This window comes from Balaenoptera physalus, assembly GCF_965194825.1.
Source record: "Balaenoptera physalus genome assembly, chromosome: 11".
NCBI classification, from domain to species: domain Eukaryota; kingdom Metazoa; phylum Chordata; class Mammalia; order Artiodactyla; family Balaenopteridae; genus Balaenoptera; species Balaenoptera physalus.
The window spans coordinates 105,767,277-105,793,644 of record NC_138896.1 but is presented as its reverse complement, the minus strand read 5'-3'; the positions used below and the strand labels follow the sequence as shown (position 1 = coordinate 105,793,644).

The 26,368-nt window shown below is 37.4% G+C and overlaps 1 protein-coding gene across 3 annotated transcripts in view; it reads right to left on the bottom strand.

Moving 5' to 3' along the window:
• PPARG (peroxisome proliferator activated receptor gamma) overlaps nucleotides 1–26,368 on the bottom strand; it is a 133,926-nt gene that overhangs the window by 75,182 nt on the left and 32,376 nt on the right. Inside the window, exon 1 of one of the 3 annotated variants that reach the window (XM_082415759.1) lies at nucleotides 18,301–18,472. The exons of the other annotated variants lie outside the window; for them this stretch is intronic. The gene's annotated coding sequence lies outside the window, so the exon portion shown is untranslated. Of the gene's footprint in view, nucleotides 1–18,300; nucleotides 18,473–26,368 lie in introns of those variants that run through there. 3 annotated transcript variants of the gene reach the window in all.

Below are 26,368 nucleotides of genomic sequence, written 5' to 3'. Positions count from 1 at the left end.
ATGGCAACAAATCTCTGAACACCCTGATCCCAATATTCCCCAAGTGGAAGAAATACATATCTGATTCATCTACATTGAGTAACTAGTCATCCTGCAAGGGACTTCCTTGTCAGTCATGGAGCAATGGCTCAGTGGGGAGAACACTTAACTGGGTCTCCACAGTGCAGAATACAGTGTAGAGCTGGGCAATTACAGTGTATAAACCTTTAAAAACCAAAACACCTTTATTAAGGTAATTCAAGTTAAAGCAAGGTTCTTTTTTTTTTGTTTAACATCTTTATTGGAGTATAATTGCTTTACGTTGTTGTGTTAGTTGCTGCTGTATAACAAAGTGAATCAGCTATACATATACATATATCCCCATATCTCCTCCCTCTTGCGTCTTCCTCCCACCCTCCCTATTCCACCCCTCTAGGTGGTCACAAAGCACCCAGCTGATCTCCCTGCGCTATGCAGCTGCTTCCCACTAGTAAAGCAAGTTTCTTGACAGTCCAAATGACTGAGGGAATTATAGTTGCGTAGAACTAGCTTTTTCTATATTCACTTTGAATTCTCAATAAAGGAGTTTCTCTCTTCCTCTCAATGGGAAATTTCGCACAATGACATAATATTTAAAGGTGTGTTAATCCAAGATTCTTGGTTGAATTTATGATAGATAAAAATAAATTATTAAAGTCAAGAACACTTTCCTTCTTGTTAATAAAACAGAACAAAAATTTAAGCCCCATTCTGCCTACAGATACTCCTACTCAATGTCCCAAGATGTGTTTGAGTCTGAAAGGCAAATTTCAGCTTTATTCCTATTAAGTGGCAGTATCTCACCCAATTCCCTATCATCACCTCATTCTTGCCTTCTGATTCCAAAGTCTAATTTTAAAAAAATGAACAAGTTTATTAAAATGTTCTTAAGATTATGATGGATTATAAGAATGATAAAGTTTGCAGAATGATAGCCATTTTTGAGTGAGAGAAGCCCTTTGTGGTCTAAGGCTCTATTAATACGATGAGAAAATGCGGCCCCCAAATAACAAGTAAATTCTTCAGGTTGAACAGCTAGGGAGGGGCGGAGCCGGAACTTGAATCTAACTCTCAGGTCAGTTTACTATTGGCCTTCATCAACTCCCACTCTTAGAAGTGTCTAAATCACCGCTTTCAATAAATCAGGTGCAACAGAGATAGAGTATAGGGTGACTTCAGGGGAAAATATGTTAACTCTTTCAAGGAACATCAATGAGTAACTGTGTTATTCACTTTTCAGTATCTATGGATATGGAGGGGGTGTGGGGAGTTTCTCAATGCCCTTCTTTCTCTCATTCCCACATTTCCTCAATGACCATGTAGCTCATTCATGCCACATAATTCTACCTGAGGATCATCTTAGTTTTGTTTCTGAGGCTGACAGTATCACCTAGTTCTCGAGTTCTGTAGTATTCATTCTTTCCAACGATCATCAAAGGGACTAATTTCCGGATTCTTCACCTACTGTTACTTCTATTCTCTTTTTTTTTCTTCTCAGACACCATTCAACTTGGCCTATCTCCTGTGTCACTAGAACTTGTAAGCCTCTAATAGTTCTGATGGTGTGCTTCAGCTATTCAAACATAAAATTATTTTTAACAGCTAATTATTCCATAGCACCTGAATCTAATACTACCGACTCTTACAGCACCACAATCTGTCAACCCTTCTCCCCTAGACGATATTACTTGAAAGCAAAAACCTGACCTATTCACTGTTTTTCATTCATTTATTTATTCAACAAATATTTATTGGCAATATATCACACTATATTGGCAGGCATGGAGCTAGGTGCTGGCTTGATGAACAAGATGGATGTGTTCTTATGTGGTGGAGTTTAAAAAGTCAGTAGACAAAAATTACAGTTTTAATAGAGCCTGGCACATAACAGGCGCAATAAGTGTTGCTTAAACTCTTGACAACATATCAAGCAATATAGAAAGTATCCCAAGGTACTAACAAAATACTTATATAATATAGATTGTTTAATCATATTTGTTACGTTAGTGATAATGTTCTGTCCTATCACACTGTAGCACTGGGTCACTTAAGAAACAACTTGCTCACAAATTAAAATGGACAAAAATAAACTGAGCCAATCTCATTTGTATCTAATTACACAGCTGTTTTGTCCTTAGATATTGAAAAGGCATTATGTTTTATTTTACAGCTATCCACTCATGCATCCCTCAGATGTTCATGAAATACCTACTAAGTGCCAGGTATTATTCTAGGCATAGTAGATAATACATTCATAAGCCAAGGTTCCTATCCTCACTGAGTTCACATTTCACTATATTTATCAAAATTATCCAAATATACCTAAAAGAGTGATAGTTTAGCTTACTTAACTTTGAAGGTCAATTAGCATGTGCTGATATCAGAAATAATATATTTACTTACCGTTACCATCAGACAACACAGTATGTGATCACCAGAAAATTTATGAGAGTTTCGACATGCATGTGAATTTCTTTATCTTCAAGGTCTTAAGATTCCCCAGTATCTTATTCTTTATAATATCAAATTTGAAGGATATTATAATAAGATGCATAAAAGAGCATGCCGGTGAATAGGACTGTTATGTAAGGTCTTGGAGCTTTAGATCATGTCTAGGTGTTTTGTACACCAACTGGTTATCAGCACTTTGCATTGATACCTCTAGAGGTACTGAAGGGTACCTCTATATAGAAGTCTATTGCCTTCCATTCTATGGGGAACCCCCTTTGAAGGATAGTCCTTGGTAATTTTCCAGAGTCAGGAGGAGTGGGAGAAGGCCACCTTCCTTATGCAATTGCACAAAAGCTAATCCAGCTTCCTCTATTGCAGAATGTTGGGTTTTGTGCCATGGAGAGGTGAGAAGAAGACTGTCTCCCCTTGGACTTTGATGACATAGCGGTATGGACGTGATTGTGGGTACAGTACACACCATCAGCAGGAGGAAGAATGGGGATAATCAGGAATGATGATATAATAGGAGGATGAAAAGCTTAATGCTATTCTAGTTTATGACATTAAAAAAAAATGGGGCTTCCCTGGTGGCGCAGTGGTTGAGAATCTGCCTGCCAATGCAGGGGACACGGGTTCGAGCCCTGGTCTGGGAAGATCCCACATGTCGCGGAGCGACTAGGCCCGTGAGCCACAATTGCTGAGCCTGCATGTCTGGAGCCTGTGCTCCGCAACAAGAGAGGCCGCGATAGTGAGAGGCCCGCGCACCGCGATGAAGAGTGGCCCCCACTTGCCGCAACTAGAGGAAGCCCTCACGCAGAAACGAAGACCCAACACAGCCATAAATAAATAAATAAATAAATAAATAAATAAAAATAAAAAAAAATGGACAGTTTGGTATTTGAGAAGGCTACTCTTCAGTATTTGGTCTTCAATATTATTTATGAAACTGGCTTTGACCAAAAGAATCTGAATATTACTCAGCCAAAATACTCCCAAAATTTTAGTACATTTAGAGAAGGCAACTAGAGTAATAATAGCTATAAATGATTCCATGACAAAAAGTAAGAGAATGTCTAAAAATGTATAATTAACAAAGTCATGGCATTATATCTATATGAAGTTTTATAAAAAGTATTATTCAGTGTTTAGAATGATTGACATCAAATAGTCCCATAAAATAGAATATTTTTCATGTCACATTACTCTTGAAAACTAATTAAAACCTTGCTCTTTTTTTATCGAGGTAACATTAGTTGATAACATATGTAAGTTTCACGTGTACAACACTAAGTTTCCACTTCTGTATACACTACAGCATGCTCACCGCCAAAAGTCTAGTTTTCTATCTGTCACCATACAATTGACCCCCTTTACCCATTTCGCCCTCCCCTCAACCTCCCTTTCCCTCTGGTAACCACCAATCTGTTGTTCTCTTGAACCTATGTAAAACCTTGTTTTGGGGGTCTATAGGTTAAATTTTGATTTCATTCTCTAGATTGAATTTGAATTTTAAAAACTGCTTTAATTGCTTTCTTTTCCTTTTCTGTAAAACAAGCTATGTTAGTACAAGTTAGAATGGTGCATATAGTATTCTTTTCTTTTGCTATAGCCCCATTTAAAAACTTGCTTCATTTCATGCTACAAGCGCTATAACCACTCACCTTAGGTCCTAAAAGGTCAGGAGCTCCCTCCCTAATACCTGTGAGCATCCCTCGGGCCTTGCACAGTGTCCCTAGTGGGCATAAAGCGGGTGTTTATCGCTGTTGTTGCTGATGAGAACGATGAGAGGGCAGCTGCCTGACACATCTGTCTCACACGGATCATTCAAGGAGTTCCGACACCTCAGGAACTGACACCACCTTCAATTTTCTTCTTGTTCTGAAAAGACTGACATTTCCCGATGGTCCTCCAAAGAAAGCCACATAACTGCCAACAACCAGAACGACTACTGAAAAGATCACTTCCCCCTGCCCAGGACTGCTGCCTTTTCCTAGTGCAACTAAAGTTGGCTCAGAACCCCACCTTCTAGTGGGGGGTGCATAAATTCAGGGTTTCTCCATGGTCACAGGGAACACAACGTGGGAGAAATGATGTTCCAGTGGGACACATGCCTTTTAGAAGAACAAACAATCCTGTATCCTAACATGTAAATTCTACCACAACCATCCCAACAAGCCCAGGATTCCCACGGAAAGAGACAAAGGAAGGCCGCCATTGATAACACCTGGGTCATTTTTTTTTGAAGGTACGATCCATTCTTCTTTAATCAAAAACTGTAACTTGGTTCAGAATTGCAAAAAGTAACATATTTTCTCTACAGGATTAATATTTTAAGCTAATATACCATTTTGATTGAAAGAAAATTAACTTGAAATGATGTTAGCTTGTAGCCAATAACTGCAGCAGATGTGTATTTGGTATTTTAAAAGGTCTTCTTCACCCTGAAGCAATGTAATCTATGGAAAAACACACTGAAACTGGAGCCAGAAAACCTAGGTTTTAGGTTCTTATATGGGTTCAGACTTGTGTCAACTCTTTGGGTTCACATTTCTCATCTCTAGAATGAGAAAGTCTTTCTGCAAAACTGAATAATCCTTTAAGTCCTTTGAGTTCTAATGTGGAAATACTTACCAGTATGCCTGTAATTCATTTATTTAAAGTGTAATGGAAATTCTGTATACTGTATTCTTATTCATGTTCTAATCCCGAGTTACTTCTTCCTTTTCATACCCGGTGGCTAATTAGGTACAGCATGAAAGGCACTTTTATCTGGAAACTTCCTTTTTTTTTTTTCCCCCTTCAAAAGTTAACTTGCTTGTAATACCTGAAGAAAAACCAAAAAAACAACCCTAACCTGTCTAACCACTTTCTAGGGATCAACTAGACACTTTTCAAGTCATTATACCTTTGAACCAAAGACATACCACCTAAACTATGTTAACCTGTGTTTGCAATGTAATATTTGAAATTCTCCAGCAATTTGGTTTCTAAGCATAATAAAATACCATGGGTGATATTATCAAATGACCCATATTTAAATTGTGGGAAATCCCAAACTTCTATAACATGTATCTTCTTCATTGTTCAGATTTTATCAATTAATTTTTCAAGATCAGTTATATGGAGATTCCCTAGGTAAGATATCCCATCATGGGTGAACCACACTAAAACCCCACAATCCTAAAGCAAGCTTAGAGCCACAGAGCTATAGGCAAGTTTAGTTTATGTAGAATAAGCAATTTACCAGTTTTGTGACAGTCCTAAAGGAAATACAAGGACTTTTGAGATCACAGACTCATATAACTTAATACTAGGGAGATTAATATATTCAAACTCTTAATTTTTCACAAGGAAAATGTGTTCCAGAGAAATCAAATGATTTGCCCAAGGAATTACTCAGATAATTAGTAGCAGACTTTGAGCTAGAAATCAGGTTTCTTCATTCCCAGTCCAAAGCTCCAAACTGTGCTCTATCTCATTAAAATGATGCAATAAAACGTTCAAGTAAATTGTTCTAATCAATTTTTCTTAATGCCAACAATCATGTTAGAAGTCGATCAGCACGAAAGCATTTGTACTACGTGAGTCACTTAATTTGGAGGATTCACCCCTGGGAATGCCATAGTTGATCACAGAGTTTAGAGACAGTGGTTTTTACAAAGGAAGTGCTCAATAACGACTTGGTAATTAAAAATTGGTGATATCTGATCAATCAATTCAGGACTCCATTCTGCTGACAAATGTCCTTTTGCCTCATGCTTAGCCTTCATGAGTCATCCTAGCAGGCTGGGGTTCTTCTGGTACAAATAGTCGTGCTTTCTATTGACATAGTTCCTCTAACGAAAATAATAAAATTACTGTGTGAAAATTTCTACTGTGAGGTATTCATACTATAATTTTTAAAAAGTACCTTAAAGCTGTACTGTGTTTTCATCAATTTTGAAATTCACAATGATGCTGGGAGGTCCTTTAAAGCAAAACAAGAAAATAACAGCAGCTCTTGAATAGAGCTTCGATGTGGAACCTGGTAATGGTTTTTGGCTATAGAGTTAATCTTTATTTTTCTATCAATTCTTTAACGGCTATCATAAATAAAATGGTTCTATTATTGCTAAGTGAACTTTTAACATTCCTACTTGTTTTTGAAGATTCCATACTCTACTTATATACCATTTCTTTGTGAAACATACTTATGCTCGTAAAACATTTAAGAGCAACAGGGGTGTCAGCTGGTGACTGTTATTATTTTGTTAAACAAGTTGTCATGTGTAAGATTTAAATTTTTGATGATATGAATTCATAATATTATAATTTTGAAAGCCCACTCTGCTCCAGGCACTGATTTATTTAAATCATCTTTAATTCTCACAACCACTCTTTTAGATGAGAAAACAGGCTTGGAGAGATAAAGTGACATGCCCAAAGCAAAAACGCTTGTAAAGTGGCAGAGTTTGAATTCAAACGCTCGGTTTGACTCTTTACACCATGTTGACTAAAGACAAATAGACAAAACTTTACAGACAAAACCCAGGGCCACATGTTTTTGAAAGATACTAAATTGTTTTCTAGTCTTTTCACCTTTCTTCCTCAATGGAAACATTTTATTTTAATTTTCCTTAAAGGACAGGAAACACTGTTGCTTTTCTATATGAAAACTTTTTTTTTTTTTAAGTACATTTTATTTTTACAGAACCAATCCACGTTCATTGTTGAAAATTTAAAAATACACACTGGTAAAAATAAATTCATTGTATTTCTACTACTCAGAGATTATCACTGTTGAACTCTTAGGGTTTATCTAACTGGATCTTTTTCTGGGCATATGTATGATCAAAAGTAAATATATGTGTACACATATGTACCTATACACATAGTATTTGTGCTTTTTAGTAAAAAAGAGATATGGTACTTCCTGGTGGTAACCTGCTTTTTAAAGCCTGTAATCTCCATCTTTCCATTTTAGTAAAGTTTCATTTCAAACAATACCCAGTCCATATTTAAATTTCCCCAGTTGACCCCAAATGTTCTTTATAACTGGTTTGTTCCAAACCTGAATCTCGCCCAAGATGTTGATATCCATTTGGTTGTATGTCCCTTAAGTCTTTTAAAATCTAGTATAGCCATCCTCCCCCCACCCCTGGCTTGCCTTAATTTTAAGGCCACTGACTAACTGAAAAGATCAGACCAGTTTATCACGTAGAATGTTTCACTCCCTGGATTTGTCTGACTGTTTTCTTGTGGGATCATTTAGCTTGCTTCTCTATCCCCATGTTTCCCACAAGCTGGATGTTATGTCTAAGGGTGTGTGGATTCAGGTGAAACATGTTCTATTTTAATGTAACGTAGGGGAGGGTCTATGCTTCCTGTTCCATCACATCAGAGACATGGCATGTGACTGACCGTTAATGATGCTAAGATCGATTATTAATTTAGAATGATGATAATATTGTAGGGTTACTTTTTTCTTCTTGCACCTAGAAAGTAAGCTGTGTGCTGTTACTATGTAATTATAAGGATATTCAGTTTCACCAATCATTTACCTAAAGGTTATAACACACTTAATAATCTTTGCCTGAATCAATGCTTTGAGTTTATGAAATGAAGTGTTTCTAATTCTATCACTCCTTCTACATTTATTAGCTGGTATTTTTCTATGAGGTAGAGCTTTTCATTGAGAACTAAAGCAATGTGGATACCCTGAAATATAGTTCCTATTGCAAAGGAAAAATAAATGTTTAATTTGTTCTCTGTTACTAAAAAGGTAGATATCTTCAATACCAAAATTTCTGGGTTAGGCATACCTGTTTCTTCTGTTCACTGGATGCTCATATCATAAAATACTGGCATATATCTAAGTTTCTTTTCTTCAATTATTTTTAGAGAATTTTATTTTAGCTACACTTTTCTCTGTTATCTTTGGTCCTATGACAGTTACAACCAAGACATCCATCACCTGGGTCTTCAGCTCTCTAATCCTTTTTCTTTTTATTGCATATACAAAACCACTTATCAACCCCTACTAATATAGCTAAGGCTTCAGTTTGACCTAACAATTTCCATTAATAGTGATTTTCAGTTTTTAGCAAGTGGTTATTCCTAATGTATAGGGAATAAGTAGAATACAAACTTAACTGGTTCCTCCATAGTTATGTTGTGTGTCAGCATAGCTTTAGGAAGGGAGTCTAAGATTCCTGACAGGTTTGTGGACTAATTAAACCACATTCCAACCACCTAGTTTGTTCTCTGCACTCCAAGGGTGGTTTTCTTCAGATACACTAAGCTCTAGGAAGTAAGATGCTACGTTTTTATATTTACAAACATGAGCTCCATTTTAATAAACTTTTCATTTTTAAACACTCAGAAACATCTTATTGAACACAAAGGGAAGAAGAGAAAGACTAAAATATGAAGGCAGACAAGAAACAACTCTTTCAATTCTAAAATAAGTATGCCCTCCCCCAATAAAAATAAAATTGAGTCTTAACTCAGTCTTCCTTCTAATTATGTCTTTATTTATCTATTGCACACACTCAGATGAAGAGCACAAAATGCCTAAAGTCCTTCTGGGCAAGTTGACAAGTATCTTACACACTGAAATGAGAAGTGGGAAGAAGGCCAGATTGCTTAATTGTTACTTGGGAATCCAAGGAGGTGGACAAGCCAAAATCTTTATGGGGATCCAAAGAGTACAACTTCTTCCTTAGGCAGCAGAAGAAAACAATGGGCCAGATTCTCATTCTCTGTAATTTAATAGGATGATTCCATTGTTTCTTTCATGTACTGCCTGAAGGGGATGTGTACTGCTATCTATGGGAGAGCTTCCATAAGAGAGTTATTACAGAGGATGAGAACATAGCCCCTGGGAGATTAATGAATGATAACCACATTCAGTCTCCTACAGAGATTTCATATAAACATTTTGGGAATTGTGCACCCGAAAGACCTATGCATTGAGGTCAGGAAGTTTTAGTGACCAAGAATTAATGAGACAAGCAATATGCCAAGCTGATTAAAGGAGCTTTGAAAAGATCATTTGGAAGGGGGGATAAATAGGGGATTGAGAAAGGGTATGGTATTCACAGATAACAGAAATGTGAACATGAGATTGTCATTTCTGCAGGAAGTCTTAAAGAACATTTAACCTAAACCCTTTTCATTTACGGTTGGAGAAACCAAGGTACAGACAGGTTAAGTGACTTGCCCAAGGCCCTGCCCAAGATAACAAAGAGTTAGTGACAAAGTCAAAGCTAGAATCCCTGATATCTTACTTACTGAACCCTCTCTCTAATTCCACTAAACCAATATATTTTCAACTGGTCTCCTTACTCTGGGGAGGGATATCCATAGATGTATAGTCTTAAGAAGTCCTAGAAGAAAAGCTTTATAAAAGCTTTTTTAAAAACAACTTTATTGAGGTATATTTTATATATCATAAAGTTCAAGTGTACAATTCCATAAATTTTAGTAAATTTACTGAGTTTTGCAACAATCACCATAAATCAGTTTTAGAACATTTTCATCACCTAATAAGATCTCTCATGCTGATTTACAATCAATCCCAGTTCCCACCTCCCCCAGGCAGCCACTAATCTACTTTGTACCTTTATAGATTTGCTTTTATTGAGTATTTTGTATAAATGGAATCATACAATACATGGTCTCTTCTGTCTGGATTTTTCACTTAGCATAATGTTTTTGATCCATTTGTAGCATGTATCTGTAGTAAGTTCCTTCTTATTGCTGAATAATCGAGGCCAGGCTGTGTATGAGTATACCATATTCTGTCTATCCGTTCAGTTAATGGACATTTAAATTGTTTCAATTTTTTGATTAAACGTTTTTAATCCTACATTTTCAATTTTTCGTTCATTTTAATGACAGAAAACTTGTAAAAATTCATATTTTAGATTATCTGGATGATTTTTTTTTAACTGAATACTTACTATCAGTTCAGTGCCACAGTTTGTATTTATGATTTCATTGGTTCCCAGTACTACTACTTTAGTTGTCCAGGATTAAGGATGAAAGGACAAAGGTAGACTTTTAATGTGTAAGTGATTCACTGGAGTTAAGTGAAGGCCAAACGAGACCTATTAATACTGTAGGAAGGACTGTTTTGCAGAAGAGTTCAACAAGAGAAAAGTAGAGGGAGAACTTAATCGTATACACGGCATTGAGAAGCACAGGGTGTAGAACCCCCAAAAGCATGTGTTATAGCAGTCATTTCCATTTTGGACTGTTAATTTGAATGTTAAGGGTTTTTAAACATGTTATTTAATTTGTTTTGGTTGCATATAAGAGCTATAGGCATAAACAATTTATAATTAGTTTTGAGCAAATTTCAGTTACATTATAATAAAAATTATGTGAACACTGAGAATCATAAGAAATTTCTTTCCTTAAAAGAAATCTGTGCTTTACTCAAGTAGTAATAAGATACAGCTATATAAAATAACTGAACCAAACTTTAAAGAGTTTCTAAGCCTCTCATTTTATAAATAAAGAAAAAAGAGGTGACAGGACTTAACGCAGAATTATACAGCTAGTTAGTGATAGAGCTGGGTCTAAAATATAGGCTTTTCACTGCCATGGCTACAAAACATTTATTCCAGGTTGTATATTGTTAATCTCATTGAGCCTTTAGTCATTTCATAAATAAGACATCTACTGAGATTGAGAAATGAAACAGATTCATTTTTTATATCATATTTCTCTACTGATGACTGAGTAATGATTACAATCCAAACCTTTAATTTAGGATCTAAGATCTGATATTCATACAGTTGGCATAAGGGAGAAGGAAAAGATGTTTAGCTAAATTCAAGAGTCAAGAGGCAGAATAGTGTAACTGGAAAAAAACAGAAGACCAGGGTTCAACCTTCAGTTCTGCCACTAACTCCATATGAACTTATGCAAGTCACAATGGCTCTGGTCTGAATTCCCCATTTATAAAGTTGAGACAAGGAAAGGAGAGTAGATTAGATGACTTCTAACATTTTATTTTAACTCTTCCATTCAATATATTTTAAGGGTTAAGAGCTCAGCTATTGTAAACTCTTGTCCCTAATCAGAATCATGCCTAACCGATTATTAACAGGTTAATGGTATTATTGCTACCATCTGCCCAGACACCCACCCACTCACTCACCTTATTGTTCACTATTTCCTAACACATATCTTAAGTTCTATTCAAAAGGATGTATCTACTCACTCCTATGTACCTGTGGTATACAGCAGGTGCTCAATAAATGTTGAGCGGCTTTATTAACGTGTAAGTGAATGTGTATATTCCTATTTTCTGTCATCCACCAGGACTTGTTTCTGGCTTCCTGATCTTATGTATGACACAACACTTAATGATATGTTTTTCTTGATAGGCGCAAAGTAAATGCTGTTTAAATGCCAATTCATTAGTTCTTACCCCTAATAACTCATTATACACAGAGTCAAGACCACATAATTTACAGCTGAGTTGTTTCACATGTTTGTTTTATTCCTCCAGGTATACTGTTAAGTCCTTTGAAAACATAAGAGGGTACGCCTTTTATTTCATTTATTGTTCTTAATATAGCATTAGAGGTTCAAGACCTGATTGACTGTTAATTCCAAACAGATAGTACACTGTCTTTTCAAAGGTCTTCAGGAAAGTTCCCTACCCCAAACTCACATGTCCCCAAGAAGCTCAGCCCCCTTGTTTTACTTTCACAAGAGGTTCTAAGAAAGATGGTTATCATTCTTTGAATACTGCCCCCCTACAAACCTAAAGGCCATTCTTCAAACACAACACTCCTCTTCCTTACTTTCTTTTCCCAGCTGAAGAATCAGTTTCTCATCATTAGTTCTTTAGACCTGATTCTGTTTTGGAGGACTTAAAAGTTCTAGTATAATTAATTTCTCAAGTTGTACATAGAAAGAGTCTTGGACTATGAAGGAGCCCAGGGTTCTAATCAAGGCTCTACTACTTACCAATGTCTTTGGGCAAATCACTGAGCACTTCTGACCTTCAATTTCCCCATATGTAAAAGAGGAAGTAATATCTGCCTTGCCTTACAGGGATATTATTAGGATTAAATATGTTACTATATAAAAGAACTTTACACGTTTTAAAGTTCTATGTAAACGTAAGATATTATTTTCTTATTGTTACCAGAATACTAAAAGCATTTTCCATAAGGTTATAATTTAAGACCTTCATTGAATAAACATTTAAAAATATATATGTGTAAGAAAGTTGAAAGGAACTATGCTATAGTGTTAACATTAGTTACTTCAGGGTGACAGGATTATGAGTACTTATTTTTTGCTTTATATTTTTCTGCATCTTTTTCAATAGTAGCTATTACTCTTAGAATTTAAAAAGTTATTTTAAGTCAAATAATGACACTGTGCAACAATTGAGTATTAAAAAAAAATAGCTGTCAAATCCTGAGGACTCTTTAAAAGAGAATATCAAAAGCAAGCCTTTTATAGTTGATACAATTAAATTTCTAAGTAGATTATTAAGGTAAATGGCAGAAACGTTTAGCTAAGCTTTTCAAAGAAGATGAAAGTTATCAAGAATAATGTGTTTCTATTTTTCTAAAGAACTATTATCTTCCATCTATTTTTTTCTTTGAAGTCTTTCTACTAGCTACCAGCATCACTACTCCTCAAAGACCGTCAAGAGGTGAGAGACTCAGCTTGGAAAACCTCAGACAGGAAGTCTAACGTTGGTGTTGCATAAAAGATACCACAAGCACCTGACCTGGTTCTTGTCCTCCGCCTTTCCACGCTCCTACGAGCAACCAGCATTAATCTGGCGGATCTTGTGATGTTCAGAATGTGTTCACAAATCAATTTCTAGCTCAGCTTTCACCTTCGTTACTGAGAATGCTGATCAGCAGCCTTTTGGTTTCAGCACTGCCTCAACCTGAAGATCACTGTCCCTTTAATTCGTTCTCATCATTCCCACTCCTTAGCCTTCCTTATTAGAGTCTCAGGGATTCAATAAAATGGCCATATATTTAATTGCCCAAACTGGAGCACTTTGAAAAGTGAAACAGGGCAAAAGGCATAAACTGAGACTGTCCCAGGCCACTACGACATATAATCACTTTAAAATTAAGCAAAGTGAGGAGATTTAAAGACAGGAGAGAGGTTTCATGATGTCTTTGGTCCTGACAACTAAAAACTAGGTCAATGCTGCCATATTTTCACATTGCCTTCCACTTCCAATGGTTGCTAGCTCTTAAATGTAGGAATTATATTCACACTTTTATTGGAAATTTATAATTAAATGTGAAGTAAATTTTCTTCGTTTCTTTTTTCTTCTCTTTTCGTGTTAAAGGTTCACACAGGGCAGTTGTTTTGCAAAGGAGGGTGGGAATTGCAAAGGTTGTACCCCAGGCTGTCTTGCATTAAGAATTGTTGCATCTGGCCACTTTTCAAGGAACCAGATGTGAAGTAAGTAATGCCCATTTGGATTACAAATCTCATTTTAATATCTTTCAACATAAATAACAATAACAGTAGTCAATATATTTATTTCAAGGTTTCCAAGAGATGGACAGACATTACCCACGTAGGAACCACACTCTAGAAAAGCTAGAGGAAACAATGATCCTATTAAAAATAATTTTTAAATGCTCAAAAAAGCTTACTTCAATGAAGATAGTAAAATAAAGTTTGGTTTGATGGCTACAATTAACCAAAGCACCAAAAGTAGCAAAGACCAGAATAACTCAATTCAGTAAATTCTTAACACTTGGGAAATCCTAATCACAAGACTTAGCTATTGAAATTACTGTATTTGGGGGTTCTTAGTAAATTTGCCAAGGTTCCATAAACATGACCTAAGGCAACACAGGCTTGTATGGTACCAGTCCTAACATATACTTTGGAGAATATACAAAGTTCTAATATAGATTAAAAAAATCTCAATATCAAGCTCCTAACAACAAATCCTTTATATCAATCTGAAACTGCAAGTGAATGGATTAAGCTACCTTGAAAGAAAATTAACAGTAATTTCTATTACTCCCAGTTTTTCAGTGTGAGGGACCTTGTGACCCATCAGATAAGGTAGTCTGAGGACAGTTCATTTACGTCCACATTCGTAAATAAGACTAAGATTTGGGAATACCCAAAATAAAGGAGAAAAAGTTTAGAACTACGCTTGGAGCAAATAAAGATGTTAAACTGTAGAGTGCAATATGGTAGGACAAGGGAGATAAAAGTAGATCAAGTGAACAGTTAAAGTAAATGTTGGGACATGAAGGAATTCAGGACAGGGTGATTTTTTATTTTTTTTTTTATTTTGGACAGGGTGATTTTTCACCACAAAGTATAATAAATATATAAGGCTTGTATAGTCTTTTAAAGTGCCCAAAGCATTTTTCCATATATTATTTATTTAATCTTGAGAGGTAGGAATTATTTCCATTTTATTGAAAATTGAGGCTCAAGGAAGCTACGTGACTTGGCCAAGATCAGTTGACCAGGAAGTAAAATCTGAACTTAAAAAATTTAATCCAAATCAACAAACATTTGTTGAATGAACCCAGTCAAAAACTTTGCTATTTACAAGACACTGTGGGAAATACAGAGAAGTCTCAGCCTGCCCTTAAGGAATTCATATCTTGTTGGAGAAACAAGCTGCAAACAGGTGAAAAGTTAAGTAATGATTCATGATGTGAATAAGAATTTCAGCCAATGATAGAGGAGGTGTCACAAGGTAGCACCTGGTGATTTGCCAGATACATGGAAAAATGACTCAATTTCACAGGAGCCCAGAAGAGAGTATCAAGATGGGATGGTTCATGGAAGAAATGGGATTTCAGCTATGGCTTATACATGAGCAAGATGTAGATACGACGAGAGCATGCCTCCTGAAAAACAGTGACCATGTATCTATAGCCTATAAAGCTATGGATATATCTATTCATAGCTATGTCAGAGAACCTCCGTTATTGTATGGATAAAGACTATTTTTGTCTGACCCACTGATGAATGGATTAATGATGCATGAATGAACACCTGGACAGGAAGTGAGGAGCATTCTAGACAAGGGGAAAGAGCAAAAGTCTGTCTGGGAGAGAGTGAATGCCAACATTATCATGCTATATAGGAGTCTAGTAAGTGGCTTATCCAAGGTTACATAGTTAGAGGATGTGGCAGGAGCTAGAATATAGGTCTCCTGACTTCCAGGGAGGAGTAGAGGTGTAAATGGAAAGAATACTTGCTTTAAAATGAGATAAACTTCAATTAGAATCCCAGTATCACCACGTACTGGGGTGTAACATTGAGCAAAGTACTTAAGTCCCAGTGGCCGCATTTGTAAAACAGAATTGTCGTGAGGATTGAAAGAAATAATGTATGCAAAGCACTTAGAACTGCTTGGCACAGAGTAACCACAGATATTAGTTTCCTTCTCCCCAGACCACATTTTAAAGGGCATTTTACTTTATTAAAAGATTCACTTTGGTATTATCACCACTGGAAAGATCCCCTGGGCAGTTGCCTCATGACTTAGTTTACGCAAACCTGATATAGATGTAACTTTTCACATTGCTCTTTACTGCCCGCATATGCATATCTGTAATGTCAGCAGAATGACTCTGAAATAGCTGCATTACATATGGGGCCAGTGATCAAAGAGTACACATGTTGATGAAATTAACAACGCTGAGGAATGTACTGATATACCTGGTTCTACTAGGTTAGAATTATATAAACAACCACATAAAAATAAACACAATATAATTTTCATCAACTATCAAAAGCTCTTGATGTACTGAAAGTTGTTCCTATACCTTTAGAAAAAATGGACAAATGCTAAGAAAAAAAAGGCAGTTAAAAAGTGATTTGTTTTTAAAAGCATCTTCCAGAGCATTTCTGGAGATAATCTTCAATATTTTCTATATCTTCAGTAAAATGTTATTTGCTATTCAAAATGAAACTAAGACATTAAGAGTTCCTGAATCATCAATTCATTGAGTTACCTAAATTCTATTTAAATTTTATTTCATCCCACAATAATTACCAAGACAGAAAAATGGCTTACTGTGTTTAAGAAGGATTTTACATAACCAGAAATGAAAAGGGCTTTCTGGTTGACTGAGTTGACCAGAAACTCAATTTACCGAGAACAATGTACATCCCAGTTCATCAACATTTCACATGCCTACCTTCTGGAAAAAAAATTGGAAAAATGTTTAACTTGAAATTAGTAGCATAAAACTATCTCAGCATGTAAGGTAGGTAGATATTTTGTGGAACTAATCATTTGACTTTTCCATCAGAGAGCAGACCCCTGGGTCCTGGCCCTTCTTCCACTGTTTCTCTTCTTTATGGCTCCTGAGATACCAATGGTCCTACCAAGAAATCTGGTTCTCCCTCAAGGCTCTTCATTCTTCCAATTCTCTATGCTCTCCCCTCAGCAATCTCATTACAGAAGGCTTCAAAGATCAAGGATATACTGAGACCAAATCTCTATCTCTGTCCTTGTGGCCTCTTGTGTGCCTCAGGCCTATGTACAAATACCTATTTGATATGTCCATTGAAATATGTCATAGGCAAGTCAAACTCAACAGGTCCAAGACTGCATCTATCACCTATCCCCAGAACTGGTCTTCTTCAGTGAGCCTTACCTTCATAAATGGCCCCACCAGTCTCCCAGCTGATCATGCCAAATCACGAAAGAGAGTCACGACGGACTGTTCTTACACCCACATCCGGTCGGTCACCACGTCCTTCTGATTCTACCTGGTAAGTACATTCAGCCACTTCTCTCAGCCCTCTCTGCTATCAATCCCAGTCCAAACTACTCTCATCTCTTTCACACATCACTTTCCACCTGGTCTCCCTAAATCGGCTCTTATCTCCTCTCCAATCAATTCTGCAACTTTAGCCAGAGTGACTGACCTCTTAAAGTTCAAATCAGACATGTCACTCCGCTGCTTAAAATCTATATTGACTCCTGATTGTCTGAAATCCAAGCTGCTTTGAATAATCCCTGTTTAGCTTTGAAGCCTCTTCCCAGTCCTTTTCTCCAGTTAAACTATGCTTTTCTCCACTCAGAGCCTTCACACATAATTTCCTCTGTAACATCATTTTTTCTCTCAGCTGACTCCTTTCTTAAGCTGGCTCCTATTCTCTCTTCGATTATCAGCATAAAAATCACTTCCCCAAACCCTAAGATCAGGTGAAATCACCCTAGAATCATTCCAAACAACTCATTACCCTTTTCCTCCCTTGTAGCACTCATCGTTTTAGTTATTACTTGCTCATTGTCTGCCTTCCCCACTACATTATAAACCCAATGAAGACATGATCCCCGCAGCATCCCCATATGAGCACAAGGAACTGGACTAAAGACTCGAGTTTCAGTATTGGTTGGTCTTATTAACTTGCTGTGTTATTCTGGGAAGTCAGTTAACTTCTCTAGGCCTCCTTTGTAAAAGGAGAGGAGTTGAATTTGATCAGAGTTTCTTAAGCGTCACTAATGTGTGGGTCCATTTTAAAGGCAGAACAAGGGCTTCCCCAGTGGCGCAGTGGTTGAGAATCTGCCTGCTAATGCAGGAGACACGGGTTCGAGCCCTGGTCTGGGAAGATCCCACATGCCGCGGAGCAACTGGGCCCGTGAGCCACAACTACTGAGCCTGCGCATCTGGAGCCTGTGCTCCGCAACAGGAGAGGCCACGACAGTGAAAGGCCCGCGCACCGCGATGAAGAGTGGCCCCCACATGCCACAACTAGAGAAAGCCCTTGCACAGAAATGAAGACCCAACACAGCCATAAATAAATTTAAAAATAAAAAATAAGAAAATAAAGGCAGAAAAAAATTTTACAGACCTGCCAAGGTTGTGTCCTCAGACTCCCCAGAGGTCCTCTATCCCCAAGTTGAGAAAACTAATGTAAGAAACCAGGAAAATGTCCTTAAATTGTGAAATCTGGGCTTTATAAAGACCTTTAGATTACTGTTGATATAACAATGCAATATTTCTTCTTTTTTTTTTTTTTTAAAGCAATGGGATGCTTTGTGTGTGTGTGTGTGTTTAATAATTTTTTAATCTATTTTTGGCCGTGTTGGGTCTTTGTAGCTGTGTGCAGGCTTTCTCTAGTTGCAGCGAGTGGGGATTACTCTTCGTTGCAATGCGCAGGCTTCTCACTGCAGTGGCTTCTCTTGTTGCGGAGCACGGGCTCTAGGTGCGTGAGCTTCAGTAGTTGTGGCACACGGGCTCAGTAGTTGTGGCTCGTGGGCTCTAGAGTGCAGGCTCAGTAGTTGTGGCGCACGGGCTTAGTTGCTCTGCGTCATGTGGGATATTCCTGGACCAGGGCTCGAACCCATGTCCCCTGCATTGGCAGGCGGATTCTTAACCACTGTGCCACCAGGGAAGCCCCCAATGCAATATTTTTAAATTCTGAAATTCTCTAAGCCCAAGAATACATTTGTTGATCCCAAAAAATCTGTGGATCCCAGTTTGAGAAAGAGATGGTCTCTTCCAGGTCTAAAATTAAATCATTCTAGGAAAGTAGATGTTTATTTTCCTGAGTACTTCTTAGTGAATCGTTCCCTACATGTGGGCTCATTAAATTGCGATTTGGGAGAGAATACAAGGAATTCCATAGCATCAAATCATGTCGAAAAATTCTTTCATTTTAAGAGAGACAGATTCTCAGGTACTAATTTTGGCAGCAGGATGAGAAGCATTCAACCTTAATTCCACACATGTGGCAATGAAAGGCAGATAGAAAGCATTTCTCTGGGCTCAAACGAAATGATCTTTTTCATTATATAAAGAAGTGTGTAAGAAAATAAAAAGTGAGAGAAGAACAATAAAAAGGCAAAAAGCAAACAGCTCAACTAAAAAATGGGCAAAGGACTTGAATAGACCTTTCTCCAAGGACATACCGATGTCCAATAAGCACATGAAAAGATGCTCATCATCATTAGTCATCAGGGAAATGCAAATCAAAACCATAATGAGATATCACTTCATACCTACTAGGATGGCTATAATGAAAAAAATATGGAATGTAACAAGTGTTAGGGAGGATGTGGAAACTGGGACCCTTGTACATTGCTGGTGAGAATGTAAAAAAGTACAGTAGCTGTGGAAACAGTATGGCAGTTCCTCAAAAGGTTAAATACAAAATTACCAAATATGCCAGCAATTCTACACCTAGGTATATATACCCCAAATAATTGAAAACAGAGATTCAAAAAGATACTTGAACACTTGAATGGTCGCTGCAGCGTTATTCACAATAGCCAAAAGGTGGAAACAACCCAAGTGTCCATTAACAGATTAATGGATAAACAAAATGTGTTATATACATGCAATGGAGTATTATTCAGCCATAAAAACGGAGTTCTTGACACATGTTCTAACATGGATGAACTTTGAAAACACTGTGCTAAGTGAAAAAAGCCATATACCAAAGGACAAATATCGTATGATCCCACATAACTGGAATAGGCAAATTCATAGGGACAGAAAGTAGACTAGAGAACCATGGGCTGAGGGATGGGTGATGAGGTGTTAATTGTTTAATGGGCAAAGAGTTTCTGTTTGAGGTGATGAAAAAGTTTTGGATATAGATAGGGCTGTTGGTCGCACAACACCGTGAATGTAATTAATGTCGCTGAATTGTATACTTAAAAGTGAGAGAGTGGCATGGACATATATATACACTACCAAACGTAAAATAGATAGCTAGTGGGAAGCAACCGCATAGCACAGGGAGATCAGCTCGGTGCTTTGTGACCACCTAGAGGGGTGGGATAGGGAGGGTGAGAGGGAGGGAGATGCAAGAGGGAAGAGATATGGGAACATATGTATAACTGATTCACTTTGTTATAAAGCAGAAACTAACACACCAGTGCAAAGCAATTATACTCCAATAAAGATGTTAAAAAAAAAATTGGTTAAAATGTCAAAATTTTGTTACATATATATTTACCATGATAAATAAAAAGTGAAAGAAGATGGGCAGCTTGTCATTTACTGAGTGGACATCTAAATTGCTAAACTGTTAATGATCTAATAGAGATATGAAATATACAACATATTGTTTTAATAGGAAAACTTGTTCTACAGTCAAGGACCTCAAGAACTATCAGTAAGAAGTGTATGATTAATCCCCTATTCTACCTGCTTCTTTAGGAATTATGGAGCTCTCCGTAACTGGTTTATACCTATCAAGTAGTACAAACTTTAACTCTATGGCTCAAGTTAATTATTGATCATCCTTAGCGATGAATGTTAAAGGCTTCAAGGATAACTGAAAAAAGTTGAACTATAAATCTAAATATACTGATTTCGTATTACCCTTTTTATCCCCTTCTAGCAGAGGTGATAATAGATGATTAAGTGGCTATCAGAATCCAGGAGAGAAAGGTTAGAGCACAATTGTTCTCCCCTGTAGGTTCTAAGAGCAGAAAATAATACTATTTATTCCTATTTTTACCTTACAGTGTTTTGCAAGAAACAACAGAGCTTTGCCAGTGCTATTTAGATGCTAAAGAATTATTTTTATTTGTTCAGTTTGTTTGCTTTGTTTTTTAACTTGATGAGTGATTCTGATGGAAGCAAGTGCCATTCTTGGCTGAAAGATACTGGGATTTTAACACCTCTTTTGTGACATGAATATATGTTTCAAAGGACTTTCCCAAATGTAAGTCAACTGTACTGTGAACAATGACCTCTTACTACCTCTTCAGACTTTGGGTCTGAGACCTTACTCAACAGAGCCAAAAAAGCATGCATGCCAGCTGCCATCTTACATGCTCTGCTGTGGTCCTCCTTCTCTTTTGATTTGGGCTGCTCACTCTCTTAAAAAACTTGCCAAGTAAGTAGAAAGAGAAGTATCTTTAGTTTTTCTCAGGCTGTTTGGAATTAAACCCCTGAGTGCAGAAAGGTGACACCTATTCATAATAAATATTCTGTTCTTCGTGGCTTCCCTTCCCTGACTTCTTACTGAATGCCCAGAGGCCAGGTTCTCGAATCGCCTAAATATAAACAAAATGCTTGTTTCCTGACGGAGACCTCATCTGCCAAGATTCCACTCAGTCTACTGATTTATAGGTGGTTCTAACTCTCTAAGTACAGAAGATTGTAACAGGAGTGGTGACACTGCCTATGCTCAGGCAAACAGAACGGCTAAAATAAAATCAACAGCAGTCCAAAGAGGAAGAAGCAAATTGGGTTAAAACATCCAGTTTCCTTCTCTTTTACCACTTGATTCTTTTCACTCTACCTCTCATATTTCAAATTACAAGAGAACCTCTTTCAACACAACTTGTTCGTATACCACAGTAAATTGGTCACTCAAAATAATATGGTGAGAGTGCATATTTTGAAAAAAATAAGCAAATACTTAAAACTGAACAAACTTTTAAGGAGAAATAAAAATCAATCTTCCTTCATGTTCATGTTTTCATAGGATGGCTGATTCTATAAGCTATGCTACTTACTATCTTGACTCAAAACCCAAGATAACTGTAAAGCTTCCACTGATCATTCAATTTTTGGATACTTGGTTATCTTGCCCAATATTTCAGTTTCTATCCAAGAATCAAACAGCCATTTATTAAAGTCAGCATTTTCATGTATCCCATGTAAACAAATAGTCTTAATCTCTATCTCAGGGAAAGGGAAGACCAATGACAATCTGCAGACTTGAAGCTTGGTAATGAAAGAGAGTCAGATATCTTCAGGTCACCAGATCGCTGAAGACAGAGTCTGCTAACAGTGAAATGTCAGCTCTGGTTTTAATTCCTAACAGAGAGATAAGAATCAGTAATTCCCAAAGTAGTACTAAGTAAAACTGACAATATTCTGGAAAGTAGTATAAAGTCTATAAAAGTATGCATTTGGAAAAATATTCCTGCAGTCAATCTTCGCATTGAAGTACATTAGCCAGAGATATTTCTGTTGATTTTGTTACAACTGCAACTTTTCCAATGTACGAAGCATTAAAGTTACAAACTGGCTTGCTGGTTGAGTGGTCTGGAAAAAGTATATTCTGTCTCACTGTACTGCTGTAAATTTAAATCCATTTCTTCTATTTCTCAGCTCATTTTGGCAGAATACTTCTAGCTAAAAGTGTAATAAACTATATTGTCATACTTCAGGGTTTTTACAACTCCATCTACCATATTTGGGAGTGGGGGGTGGGGAAAGCAAGAACTCGTAAGGAAGTAAAGGGTATTACGGTGACATTTTGTAACCTTTCGCTAGCTATGGACAACTGAAATCATGTGTTTAAGATGGGAAGCATTGCTAATTTGGGATGATTTCTTGTGGCTTTTTTTTTTCTTACACCAGCATCACTAAATTTGTTCAGGAATAGATTTCTGTTTTTCTTTAAATCATTTTCCCTCCATAATATAGAACACGATTCCTTTTAATGAAGGCAATATTCTTGGTAAAATTTAAACTGACAAAAAATGGGAAACTAGATTACTAATTAATTTGTAAGTTTCTACAAAAGATCATTTTGAAAAACGCTGACTTCCATTAACTGTCAGTCAATTCACCAAGTATAGTTCCCTTTCTACAAAAAACCAACATAGTAACCAAATGAAAAAAACAATTAAAATGATACAGATACATTGAAAAGTGACTATCTTGACATAATTAACACACCCCTGAATTGTCATGGAGGAGAAGGGAGACCAAAGGGGAGAAAAAGCACAGGAAGCCTATTTAGTGGCAACACTTTATTTTGTAATTCAACTTTCATTCATTTAATATGTATTTATTGAATTGTTATTATGTATCAAGCATTATGCTCGATGCTGAGGACATATCAGAGAATAGGATAGAGGTCCTTGCCTTCAAGAGTTTACAGTTAATAACACACTGACATTCTAATAACTTTTAATAAGGGGGAAAAGGGACACAGGCAGAAATTTTGAATTGAGGACTTAAATTTCTAAACATTTCCTTTGTATCTCTAATTTTAGTTATTCCTACAAGTTCCTTTGATATATAAAGCTATATGATTGCCCCCTCTGTGAACAGATCAAGGCTGTCGCATTCCACAATGCTTAGAAAATTAAGTATTGGAAGGGTCCTTAGAGACCCATTTGTCTTCTCTATCCTAATCTGTCAATGTCCAGGAAAACTGAGGCCAGAAGAGGGGAAGTGATTGATTAAGGTCACGTATCCACCATGTCTATTTTTATGTGCTTTTTTCCAAGTAAGTTATAACTTTGGAGGTATCATTACAACTAGTGCTTTAAAAAAATCTATGTTTTAGAAAACAAACTTATGGTTACCAAAGGGGAAAGGCGGGGGTGGGGAGGGATAAATTAGGAGTTTGGGATTAACATATACACACTACTTTATAAAAAACAGATAACCAACAAGGACCCACTGTATAGCACAGGGAACTATACTCAGTATTTTGTAATAATGTATAAGGGAAAAGAATCTGAAAAGGAATATATATATGTATAACTGAATCACTTTGCTGTACACCTGAAACCAACACAACATTGTAAATCAACTACACTTCAATTAAAAATAAATAACTGGGCTTCCCTGGTGGCGCAGTGGTTAAGAATCCGCCTGCCAATGCAGGGGACACAGCTTTGAGCCCTGGTCCGGGAAGATCCCACGTGCCACGGAGCAACTAAGCCCGTGCGCCACAACTACTGAGCCTGCGCTCTAGAGCCCGTGAGCCACAACTACTGAGCCCACGTGCCACAAACTACTGAAGCCCGCGCGCTTAGAGCCCATGCTCCGCAACAAGAGAAGCCACGGCAGTGAGAAGCCCATGCACAGCAATGAAAAGTAGCCCCCGCTCGCTGCATGTGGAGAAAGCCCGCGCGCAGCAACGAAGACCCAACACAGCCAAAAATAAATAAATTAAATAAATTAAATTTAAAAAATATTCTTTAACAAATAAATAACTAAATAGGGGACTTCCCTGGTGGCCCAGTGGTTAAGACTCCACACTCCCAACTCAGGGGGCCTGGGTTTGATCCCTGATCCCTGATGGGAGAACTAAGATCCCACATACCGTGTGGCACGGCCAAAAAATTAAATAAATAAATAGGAAAAAATAAGGAAATTAAAAAAAAAAAATCTTTATCTGATACCTTTTTCCTTTACCCTCCCTCTGGTCTCCACTGTGACACTAACCTCCAAACTTAGTGGAAGCAGTCTTTTCTCACAGGGTCTGCCTCTTCTTAATGTCTTTTCTGAGCCCTCAGCCCTGTACTACCTCCTCCTTCTCCACTGGTTTGCACTCTTCCCTCCCTTCCTTGATTCAGCTTTTCTAGGAGAGCTGTCCTATCGGCTGCCCCAGTCCTCAGTGGCCTAAAATCGCTCCCTCCATTCATACACCACCTATTACCTTCTAACCTCCCCAAATACCCATTCCTCCCACTGTACTTAAGCTATAATCTTAAACAATGATCTCCTCCTTGCAGCTGTTAATGGCATTACTCCTTTTTTTCAATTCTTCTTGACAGTTCACTGTCATTTTACAATATTTCAGTAAAAAAAAATATGTGAGCTTGGGAGTCAGAAGGATCTCAGTTTAAATTATATTCCTCCTGGCACTGGCAGTATGCCCTTAGACACGTTATTTCACCTGCTAAACTTCACTTTATTCATCTGTAAAATGGGGGTAATCATAATTCCTATGTGACAGGGTTGCTATGAGGATGAAATAAGATTGTATACCTGAAGTTGCTCACACAATGCCAGGTCCACAGGAGGCACTAAGGGTTGTGTTCTTCTCCTCTTCTTCAAGCTCTCCTTGCTTGGCAGTGATGACCCTATCTACTCTTGCCACTCTCATCTTCCCCTTTTAAACTTGACCGGCGTGTTGCTTCTTGAGAAGCATTCTCCACTCTATGCTCATGACACCCAAAATAACGTGTCTCGTTCTGGCCTCCGAAACAGGTTCAGTCCCGAATCTTCACCTCTCTCTAGGGCTTACTGAGATACTCCACCTTCACTTCAAATTCAGCAAGTCTGAAATCAACCTCATCTTTCTTCCCCCAAACAGAGTCCCTCTCCCATATTTCTTCTACCTCTCTATACATCAGCCCAGAGTTCATTTTTGACTCTTTTCTTTCATCCTCTTTTTTATTCACTCACCAAATCTTACATTATCAAAATATCTCTTTCACTTGTCCCTTCCAAACGGAGCTTCTGTCACACCACTTCCCTCTCCCCAAATCTTCAAGTTCCCCAATGCCTCCTAGACGAAGTCCAAGTTCCTCGCTCTAGCCTTTGTATCCTGCCAAGCTCAGCCCTTTTCCCCTCTTACGTGAACCTCCCACTGATTCTAGAGTACAATGTGCCCCCGACATCCTGAAATCCCTGCCCCATGATGCTCCTCATGTTTAAAATTTCCAGCTCTTCCTTCTCATGTTTCCGCATCCACACTTTCGGCGTTCAGCTCAGGTGCAAGCACTTCGTGAAACAACCACTGACTATTCCAGCTCTGCAGATGTGTTGTCTTCTATGAACTTGCACTATATGTTTTCCCTCAAACACACATCACCCAGCTCTGTGATTTAATTCTTTCATGTGGTCTGTGTTGGTATTGCCCTTGAAACAAGACTGTGAGGGAGGAATGGCCTAATTCCACTTTGTCTAGAACAGGGCTGGATACAGAAAAGTAGCTTGGAAATACTTGTTTAATAAACAACATATACAAATAGGAACAGCAACAACAATAAAACCTCCGTACGAATAACTGTTGTAGCCCTTTACCTGACTTAGCAGCCCTGCTTCAAATGCTATAGAAGACTGAAAGGCCATAACAAGTCTGTGAGCTGAACATTCCTCATCCCTGAATTATACAGGCAAAAAGTAGCTGATAAGGTATCTATGTGCTTTTATGGACTCATTTTCAACATCTGCAAAAAAATTAAAAAATGAAAGGAGGAGGA